Below are 10,954 nucleotides of genomic sequence, written 5' to 3'. Positions count from 1 at the left end.
TAAATAAATATGATATTTCTTGGAAAGCTGAATTTGTTTGCAAACTTAGCCTCCCTTGGTTAGCAGTATTTATTTTAGAAATGCAATTTCCAGGGGGTTCTGTGAGGTCAATTGATATCCTCCAGTTTCCAGCATCTACATCTTCAGGATGGTAGGTGGGGGTGGAGCAAGAGGAGAACTGACAATCCAGTTTCAGAACTCAGGGTAGTGGGATGTGGAAGAGACTGTGGTTCACCGGAGTCAGGCGCTGGAAGTGTCTCTCATCTCTCTTCCCACTGGGAGTGCCTGACATCCTCAGGTTGTGAGAGTGGCAAACCAGGTTAACCTCGTATGGTGCTAGGCATATTATACACATCCACTCATTTAATCCCCATAACAGCCTTGAGAGGTGGGTACTGTTTTTAGTCTCATCTTATAGATAAAGAAGCTGAGGTTCAGAGATGCTCAAGATCATATCACTCGTAAGGGCAAAGCCAGGAGTGAATCAAGCAATCTGGCTTCAGAGTTCGTGCTCTCAGGAACTGTACTCTCCTGCAAGGTTATTCCTGACGTATAATGGATGGGCTGGGATGTTGTTACTAGACAGTGCTCATGGGCACGCAGGATGCTATTCCAAGCAAGACTAAATCATCAAGAAAAGAGCGAATGTGCATGTTCATTATGGTTACTCAGGGGTGTAATATTTTTGTTTTTGCCTTTCTATTTTTTAGGACAAATTTTCATTAATACTGAAACAAAAAGGGATTTCTGGGTAAACTTGGATGTTTCACTTCGGAAATACAAAGCAATTCTCTTCCTAGCACATTGTGGGTAATCTGGATGTTACTGCAACAAGGAAATTTCAGTAACTGAGGCAATCTTGAGGTGGGTGAGGGCAAATTCTTCCTGTGACACCCTCTCACTAAACCAAATCTGGTCTGGTTTGCGTGGCTCTTCTTAGAAACACTGAAATATGAAAAGTGGCACAGGAATCTCAGGATGAAGTCACAAAAACAGTATATTTGCTTTCTGGCAAGAACACTGGATTCCGGCAGAGAAGAGGGGCCAAACACAGAGTACGTGGTTTTGTCTGGACCATTCCATCTAAATGAAATTTGACTGGGGATTTGGAGAGCATTATTACTACCTCGGGGAATTCCTGTGTGAATATAAATAGAGCTTAGTATTTGTTTATAGGTAAATACTCAAAAGGTTGTAAATAGGTGAAGGTTTGGAGGATATAGCAAAATAGTTTTTTTTTTAAATAAGGATTTTATATTATGTTTGGGTACTTTCCATGTCATACTACTTTCTGGATTTAAAGATGACATTTCTCATGGTAGTTTCAACCCATGGTTATATGGCAGAAGGATCATATAAAAATAGATACTTTTAGAGTCTTCGTGGATTTTAATTTTATCCCTAAGAGAGTAACAGACAAGTGACTAGAAGCTTCCTTTGTTAAAAGCCTAAGACCACCCCTCATTTCTCCTCTCTCCCTCCCTCGCCCAGGGGGCCTGCCCCAGGGCTGTCCGCCTCAGTAACAACAGGTCTCCACAAGGAGCAAATCGTTGAAAGAAATCATGGGGGTATCCTCTGACAGCCCTTTATCCTTAGTCCCTTGCAACGGCCTTTCATTTCTGACCCAGCTTTTCCTCTGGACTTGGGTTTCTGACTTATTGCCATGAAGCCATCTGTCTAGCCATCCAGCCATCCATTTGTCCACTCTTTCTACTCTTCACATATTATCTATTACCTGCCTCCTCTGTGGCGGGCCTTCCTCAGTGCCTCCAGATGATTCTGTTCTCCTCAGGAGACCTGTGTGCTCCTAGTGGCCAAGCATGCGGGAGGAATGCAAGCCTCTGTGAGGACACCCTCAGGCTCATTTTCCCAGACCCCTCCCGTCACCATAGGAGACCATTGTAGTGCCAGGTTGACTGGTCTGCAGTTCCTGTCTGGCACCTCCAGACACAATTCTGAGCTCCAGGGCTGGAGTGGGAGGAAGGAGAGGGGAAGCTCTAGGGGTGCGGGGGTGGGGGGGGGGTGGGCAGGCCACAGTCTTATCTTGGTTCCTCTTCTTCCTGTGGGGTAGGAATCACCCTCATATCGCTCCCTACCTTCTCTCATTCCTTGATACGTATGGCCAGCCAAAAGAGCTTTTGGGTCTTTCTATGTTTAAACAAACAAACAAGAAAGGTCTGAGAGTCCTGATAAAATGCCTTCTCAACAGTCTTACAAAGTCTATTGCCATTAGAGTGAGAATTGGAATTCACAGCATGAGCAATGGTGGTTTTTTTCAACAGTTAGTTTATCCCCTTCTAGGGGTTGTCTGAATAGCATGATCCAGTTCTAATGGCAGATGGGCTGGGGGGTAGGGGGCAACAAATAGTCACTGGGAAAATATAGTGAGTGGGCAGTAATTCGAAGCATCCCTGGAGATGTGGGAACCTGTGTGAGCCCCACCCTCAAGTGGCTTCATCCTCCATCAACACTGCCCTCAATGACGCCCTTTCATGTGACATGGGAAAACCACCTTCCCCCTTATGTTGGGTTCTGATTTATGTGGTTGTTTTGAAGATCAAAACTTGGACTCAAGCTCCCAAGCTGGGCAACCCTGCCAGTGTGCATGGGAGGCCCCTGTGCTGGACTCAGCTGTCACACCGCATCATCTCTGTCCCACTACCCCTGGGCAATTTGGCCCTCTGTCCAGAAGCAGCAGCTCCAGGGTATCGCCATCTGTCAGACCAGCGAAGCTTCTCTGGGGCATCCTTCAACTTTCCCTCCCTGGACTCTGACCAGTGTTCAAGTGCAAGCAGCCTCTCAAAACACAGGCAGCTTGAAGATTGCTTTTCAAGGACAATTCTCAGCCCCAGCTGTGGCCCTGACCTGCTCCTCCTATCTGACATTCTGGTGCTCATGTCCGTCATCTTAGAGGGAGGGGTCTAACCATGCCATGTGGGCAGCCCTTCCTAAGTTTCTCATCATTATGGCCTGAGGACTCAAACCTTCCATGTTCTGTCTTTGTGCCTTTACATAGTTTATTCCTTCCTAGAATACTTTCTACTCATGCTCCTTGACTCAATAAGCATTCCCTGAACCAGCTGGGCACTTCTCTGGAGACTTCCTGAATCTAAGTGTCACAGGCCTGGAGGCCTTTGCTCAGCATCTCTTCTGTCTCTTGGGGGACTGCCTTGATTACTTCCTTTCTCCTTTACATCCATTTCCCCCTTTCCTCCCAATCCTGAATCAAGGGCTCCTCCTCTGCCCCCTTAGAACCCCTCACACCCTCCTATTGCAGCATTTATCATGTGTTCTAATTGCTTCCTCTGTCGTCCCCTGTTTGGGCCTCATTAGCTCCAAAGGGCAAAGATACAGTCTTGTTCATCCAGCACACTGTCTGCACATAGAAAGCCCTCAACAGAATTCACTAAGTGTGTGCAGATGAATAAATGCCTGGTTTTAACATATTTTTGAAATCACATCCTGGTGAAGGATTGACGAAGAAGATATTCCTAGAACTGGCAAAACAAACCAGAGTAATTTAGTGGGACTTTAATTTTAACCTGACCTTGAGGCTCTGAGCTGAATAAACAGAAGATGAAAGACAAAATATTGGGATTAAGAAACAGGCATTTTCTCCCTGCTTAAAGTTTTAAAAATCTCATGCAATTTTGCCGAGAGAGAGAGAGAGAGAGAGAGAGAGAGAGAGCTGTGAATTTTCTCTTGTCTCCAGGGCAACAAAGTGAGTAACGTTAGAGAGAGACAGAAATTGAGACAGAGTCTCACGAAGCAAATTTGCTGTTCCGGCCAAAAGTCATTTGAAAAGACACAAGGACTTTTCCCAAACAGAGGGCATGGGATCAACACCAAAATAAAAAAGCTAGTGGGGTAGATTCCCTGTCCATAATCTCTCGGTAGGGGTCGAAGCAGTGGAAATGTTCTGACTGGTCAAGTGTGTGGAGCCCCGACAGGGGCTTGGGGTGGAGGAAAAAGAGCAGGTCAGAACTGTACACATCAGCCGGTTGCTAAAGCCCGGAGGAGCGCGATCGCAGGCAAGGTGTGAGGGAACACAGCGACAGCATTTCTCTGGAAAGGGTTGGCAGGGGCCCGGGCTGCTCCCATGGGGGCCCCCCGCTTCCCACCTGCCCGGAGCCTGCTCATCTTGGCTCCATCCGAGCGAATTTCAGGCCTGTTTCCGGCGTGGTCGTTGCCTCCTGTTCCTGGCACTCTGAGCATCGGTCGTTGTCATGGAAACAATCATTTAGCCGATTCATGTGAACAGGGCCTTGATCGGAGGGCCAACAGGACCCATATCACTTGGGTGCAGGAAGGTCTCGGTTGGGAACCCAGTCGCTGCTCCCCTAGCAGCCAAGGTGGGTGGTCATGGGGCTTTCCAAAGCCTTCTTGGTTCATCCCTGCCTGTCTCCATGTCCTCAGAATGCATTTTTTTTTTTTTTTTATTGCTTCACCAGTATCCTCTGTGTATGCCTTCAATAGAAATGTTTTTGGCTTCTCTGACTGTCAGGACCCTCCCACAGTAGCTGGCTCCCACGTTTGGTCATCAGATTGCCCACAACAATCCACGGCGGTCATCTCTGTCTCCAGCACCTCGTGTTCAGAATGTGGGTGATGAGCAGCTTCTTACTCACTGTCTGTGGCATCCCTTGTGAGGACCCTGAGGGCCTGGGCCCCCGGAGCAGTTCCATCTGTAGTGGTGCCCACAGTCTGGCACTCAGATGCCTAGCACCCCAAGTCGTGGCAGCGAGGGGAGCCCACGGGTGCCAGCCTAGTTAGGGAGAGATATGAGCCACTGGGAAACACAGCTGGCCCCGAAGGGCCGTGCATTTAATCCCATGTAAGTGATGTGAAGCTGCCGTGAGGATCTCGTCCCTGAAAACTATGCATCACACAGAGCTGTGGAGGCAGCTGGTCAGATCCACACAGAGAGTGACATCTGATATGACAGGAGCTTACAGTCACTTAGCACCGCCAGATGATATTGGAGGCAAAGAGTGCTGCAGAGCCTAAAGGCCACCAAAGGTCTTGTTTTATTGGTATTCAGAAGGATGCCAACATGTCATTGAGGAAAGTTAAATATATTTGTGGATGTACATGCCTGTGTGCACATACTTCTTAAGGAGGTGAAGTATCAAGACGCCAGGGTGGCTCAGTGGTTGAGCATCTGCCTCTGGCTCAGGTCGTGATCCTGGTCTGGGGATTGGGTTCCGCATCAGGGTCCCTGAGAGGAGCCTGCTTCTCCCTCTGCCTGTGTCTCTCTCTCTCTCTCTGCATCTCTCATGAATAAATAAATAAAATCTTTAAAAAAAAGGAGATAAAGTATGTAATGTACATCAGGAAGATTTCCTACCAAACAGACAAAATGACAAGGGGAAGAAATGGGTTGTATGGGAAATTCAGTTATGTGAACTACTACTCTGCGTACTCTATGTGGCTAGAACTACTTTCTGGTAGTAGTTCCGAGCCAGTGGAGCTAATAGCTCTCTTCTTGGTGCTGCAGAAGCTCTGCTAGAGCCAGAGGGACCCTTGCAGTCACATACTCTGATAGTCTTTAAGTCATTACCAGCCTTGAAACCCTTCCTGCCGTGGGGTCTTGTGTGGGAGCCTCCCCGTGTGTGAAAAGCCTTCTCTCTGCCAGCACGTGGGGAAGCAGCTGGAAGGATGGCTGGTTTCAGGTGTGGGTAGCATCTTAGTCTGTGCGGGCTGCCCTAACAAAATGCCACAGATGTCCCTTGAACAACAGACATCTACTTTCTCACAGTCCTGGAGGCTAGAAGTCAAGGTGCCAGCAGGGTCGTCTTCCTGGCTTATAGACAGGTGCCTTCTGGCTGTGTCCTCACACAGAATGGAGAGAGACAAAGGGCTCTCTGGAGTCTCTTCTTATAAGGACACTAATCCTATCATGAAAGCCCCGCTCTTATGACTGCATCAAACCTTAGTTATGTCCTAAAGTCCCCCTCACCACATGCTAGCACATTGGGGGTTAGGGTTTCAACATATGAATTTTGGTTTGACATCATTCTATCCGTAACAGGTGGGAATGAGGAGGTGTGAGGAGGTCCTATGATGTGTGTAGGGTCCTGTGGCTCATGTAGGCAGACGGGGGACTTATTCCCAGGGTGATGACGTCTAATTCAGGGCTCCTTGCCTTCCACCACATAGCATCTGTCACAGGATCTTGGATCCTCAGTCTCTTCTGTTACTTTTGATAACTGAGTGGGTTTGAGGAAAGATTTCTGGAGGTTGCCTGTTCTAAAACGCATCAGGAGCCATATTAACAATTATATTAGAAATCAATATCGTATGGAGAGCCTCGACTCGTCAGCATTGTTCTAAGAAGTTCGCAAATAGTCCCTCATTTGACCTTCACGATTACCTAGGGTAAGGCCCTGTTACCCTTCTCCATTTCATAGACAGAGCACAGAGACACTGCGTGATTCTGCGAGGTCACACAGCCAGTAAGCGGCAGAGCCGGGCTCTGAACTCAGGCCATCTGGCTCTGGATCTGTGCTCCTAATTAGCACAGGGATGAAACAGACAACACCATGGTTAGGAGAGAGGCAGGGGTAACTCTTCCCCTGGGCTGGGTGTGTTGGAGGACACCTTCTGTCTCCTTGTCAGGGCTGGGGCCAACCAGTAAGGCTGATTTTGTGAAAAGCTATAAGGGAGACCAACATATGGGTGCTTCCCAAGCTGAGAACACAGGCCCAGAACAGAGTCCTCTGCTTCTTCTGACGCCAAGTAATGAAGCAGACAGCCTTCCTCTTTTCTAGTAGGATAGAGGTCAGAGATCTCTTTTTTAGGACCACAGCACCAAGGAGCTAAGCAAGGCCACTGCCCTGGACCATGGGGAATAGGATACCATTTTGAAATGGTCTACTATTTAGGGATGATGATCTCCCCTTCCTGTTGGTGATATTCAGTAGTCACCAAGGACATTCGGTGTGCTGGGCGTCCTACAGCCTAGACACGTGAGCTGTGCTATTGAGGTTTCCACAGGACATTGACTGATGTCTTTCGCACTTAGGGAACCTCATCATCAGCTGTTGCTTCTGGTTAGACTGCCCGTGCACTACTCTCAGGCACAGGAAAGGATGTGGGCATGGAAGAGTGAAGGTATCTAAGGGTAGTGGGGAATATGTTTCACTGCCAAGATGTAAGCAGTATGTCAGATTTGGGGGTTCTGTTGATAAGGGTTCAATCTTGGCCAGTCATTGGGTTAATGGGCAAAGAACTTCACCTTCCCAAACTCCAGCTTCCTCACTTACAAAATATAACAACTGCGTTGAAGTTTGTTGTTTGGATTTACTCAAGGTGTCCAGCATCTGGTCAGAGCTCAATGTTAGTTTGTTTTCCTCATATGCTGCAGATTGTGTGCTTTTACTTAAAGAAATGCAATGCTTCTGCTATAGTTTAATTGACATCATATTTCTTCGGTGGGTTGTTTGTCTTTGACTATGAATCTTTTTATAACTGAGATGCTTTCATGCTTCTGGGTAAAGAACAGAAGTTAAACCAACAAAGTAGCAAAGCTGGGTTTAAGGATAGTCACAGAACAGTGAGGACCACCCACTGGCAGAAAAGAATCACAATGATTTAAAAAGAAAAAAAAAAAAAAGAATATCCTCGGGGGGGAAAACTGCATTGAAGTTCATTCTATTGTCTCAAGTCTTGGAAAGCTTTTAAAGTTATTATTTTATGCCATGTTCTCAAGTGCAATCTCAACAAAGAAATGACTGTCTCCCAGAAAGATTGGACCAAGAGAAATTAGGGAATTAGAAGATCAAGACGGTAGCAAATAATCACTCACCAGAACAAGAACAAGGAGAGAGAAGCATCATCAGAAACTCAGAGTAATATTTCAGAACGGGTTTTGCCCAAGGTCAGTATTCCCTTCACAGACCTGCCCCAGGTGACAGAGCTGGAAAGCAGGAGACAGGTAGTTTCAGAATTAAAGCATTATCTCTTATTCTTCTTTCCTGCAGATCGCAGTTTTTAAAGATGTTTTTCTGGCTAACTCTTTAGTAATAGGGAGCAGCTGATGTGTTATGCTGTTTCTCTCCTATGGGAATATGTAGTTTACTGGCAGAGAAACACACACACACACACACACACACACACGTCATGCAAGTGAATGGATGAGGGTGAAGGAATCGTGATTGGCCATGAAGAAGGCTCAGAAGTTACCCATGGAGATGAAGCACGCAGATTTAATTTAATATTGATTTCAGGTTCGGGAGGAAGAAATCGCTCTTGCCACTGAGCGTGGTGTCATTCAGCGACCTCTATTTTCTCATTCTGACCAGGACTCTGCTCTCCTCCAGGCCCCTCCCCACATGCACGTGTCTCATACTGAGGGCATTTTGAGGAGCTGTTTATTCATTCTAAGGCGATGAAGAGTGGCATAGAAAGCGCATCCAGTCAAAAGCACCTCTGTACAGTGACCAGGAAATCTCAGACAGATGAATTTCCTGAATAAGATGCTTTTCTTTCCCTACCTCATCAGGATCTTCTCTGACAAGCTTATCGCTTGTTCTTAAATGATCTTTAAGAAGAATTCACCCTGGTTTTTGCCTCCTCCGCAGGAAGGGGATGGATGGTAAGATAACCAATGCCTGCATCAAACACTGGGTTACCTATTTCTGGTGCGTGTTTTCTTTTCAAGTTTTGAAAAAGGCAACATCATTCAGTGCCAGGCTTGTGTCACACGGCATCTTCCTATGTCTCTGTCAGGGCACACACTCACCCATTCATCTCCTCACTGCCTGACCCCCTGAAAACAGTGTGACTGACACATAAATTGTGCCAGGCAAGGGACAGGTGGGTTAGCTGAGCTTGGGGCCCTGCCAGTCCTCCCATCATGTAATAAGAAAGCTCTCAAATAAACACTGTATGATTTAATTGAATCTGAGCGAGGAGATATGGTTTTTACAGAAACTAATTACGGCAGGCAGCCTGGCATATTAGTGCCGTAAATCTCGCTGATGTCAAGCCCTTGAGCTGTTGCCGTGTTGGTTTATTTTCTCTCTCTTTCCCTCTTCCCATGCTTTCTAGTGTCCCCCCCCCCCCACTCAGTCTATTTCCACTTAGGTTCATCCCTCCCTCTTCTTCCCAGTATGTTGAGACCTTGACCAGAGGTTCAGTACTTGTAGCTGAATGATGCCTGCTTCAGGTCCATAACCATATGTGGTTCTGTGTATGTATATGTGAGTGTGTGTGTGTGTGTGTGTGTGTGTGTGTGTGTGCTGGCCTTTCTGTCTGCAATGGACGTGATGATTCAGGATGGAATGGTATAGTAAGTCACTATGGCAGGTGGGGTTGGGGAGCGGGGGCAGTGGCTAAAAAAATGATTCAGGCTTCCTTTCTTCAAATAGCTTGTCACAGGTGATACTGGGGGTGGTAGTGTTGGCGATAAAAAGGGGAAGAGGAAAGTTGTGTAAACAACTAGTCTTGGAAACATCAGGCCGGATGAGGCACAATCCATGGATCATGAGAATGCAGACGGAGGAGTTTAATTCTGACTAGGCTAAGCTTTCACTTCTGTCCGTCCGTTAGGAACAGAACACTTGATTAAATATTATGAGTGAGTGAACTCGTAATTACATTTATTACTTACTTAAGAAGTCTGGAGCTAAGTGGTGTCGGAGACTGTTCAGTCACTTGATGATCCTTCCATGTTTTTTCCATCCTTCTTTGCCATCCTCAGTGTTAATGGCCTTTTGCTTGTGACCTTAAGATGGCGGCTGCAGGTCCAGACATTGCATGTGCATCCCAAGCTTAAAGAAAGGGGCAAGGGCAAAAGACTTTCTTTTTATTAGGCTACAGATTTTTGGTCTTTAAGAAACAAGTTTTTTCTTCAGGCTTCAAGAAAATTTTCCTTATATCTCCCATGATCTGACCTGGGCAGCTAGCTGTAAGGAAGGACAGGAATGTGAGTAGCTAGCGGAGGCGAGTGAAAGGGCCATGAGGTATTCCCCAGGGATGCATGAAGTGTTACTCTCTTAAAATTGAGATTCTGTGAGAAAGGGGGAATGGGACTGGGAACAACAGCTGGGTTGGTCAACCTGTGGCATCTGTCATACTTTCCTTTAGTATATTTGAGAAAAAGGATATTTGTCTTACTATAGTTACTGAGCTGAGCCCTGCATTCCACCAGCAGATGGTCCTCACATGGATACCCTTCTCTGCCATTTGCTTTGTTGTTAGTCACCACCATAGTTCTTCCAACTACGGTTCTCTTGGAATAATATTGCTTCTTCTACACACGCCTCCACATAGGATTTCAGATGAGACAGCCCTGGGTTCAGATCCTATCCCAGATGTACCGTTCTCTAGCATCGTGGTCTTGGGCAAGGTGCCTAACCTCTTCACTCAGTAAAAATACACATAGTGACTTGTGTCTCATTGAGTGGCCAAGAGCATTAAATAATGAATGTAAAGTGCTTTGCACTGTGCCTGGCCCGAGGCAATGCTCAATAAATGAGAGTTTTCTCTTTTCTCCACATTTAAAAAATAATAATGGCTAGCACTTACTGAATGCTTACTATATAGCCCAGCACACTTCTTCTTCTTTTTTTTTAACAATTTATTTACTTGACAGAGAGTGTGCATGTGTGGGGAGAAGGGGCAGAGGGAGAGAAGCCCAAGCAGTCTCTCAGCAGAGCTTGGAGCTTAATGTTGGACTTGATCCCAGGACCCTGAGATCATGACCTGAGTTGAAACTGAGTTGGAGGGGCACCTGGGTGGCTTGGTGGTTGAGCATCTGCCTGGTTAGTGTCTGCCTTTGTCTCAAGTCTTGATCCCGGGGTCCTGGAATTGAGTCCAGCATCAGGCTCCCTGCAGGAAGCCTGCTCCTCCCTCTGCCTGTGTCTCTGCCTCTCTCTGTGTGTCTTGCATGAATAAATAAATAAAATCTTAAAAAAAAAAAAAAAGAAAGTGAGTCGGGAGCCACCTAGGC

General features: G+C 46.5%; 1 long non-coding RNA gene across 23 annotated transcripts in view; it reads right to left on the bottom strand.

Moving 5' to 3' along the window:
- The window catches only part of LOC140608127 (uncharacterized), a 172,463-nt gene that overhangs the window by 62,971 nt on the left and 98,538 nt on the right, over positions 1-10,954 (bottom strand). For 20 of the 23 annotated variants that reach the window (XR_012010143.1, XR_012010131.1, XR_012010134.1 and 17 more), the window contains one exon: positions 9,614-9,773. This is a non-coding gene — a long non-coding RNA (uncharacterized lncRNA). Of the gene's footprint in view, positions 1-7,807; positions 7,919-9,613; positions 9,774-10,954 lie in introns of all 23 variants that reach the window. The other 3 variants (XR_012010124.1, XR_012010130.1, XR_012010132.1) reach the window with 1 other exon arrangement.

The sequence above is a fragment of the Canis lupus genome, chromosome 17 (genome assembly GCF_048164855.1).
Source record: "Canis lupus baileyi chromosome 17, mCanLup2.hap1, whole genome shotgun sequence".
NCBI classification, from domain to species: domain Eukaryota; kingdom Metazoa; phylum Chordata; class Mammalia; order Carnivora; family Canidae; genus Canis; species Canis lupus.
Note: the sequence above shows the minus strand (reverse complement) of the source record. Positions and strands in the feature narration are given on the sequence as shown.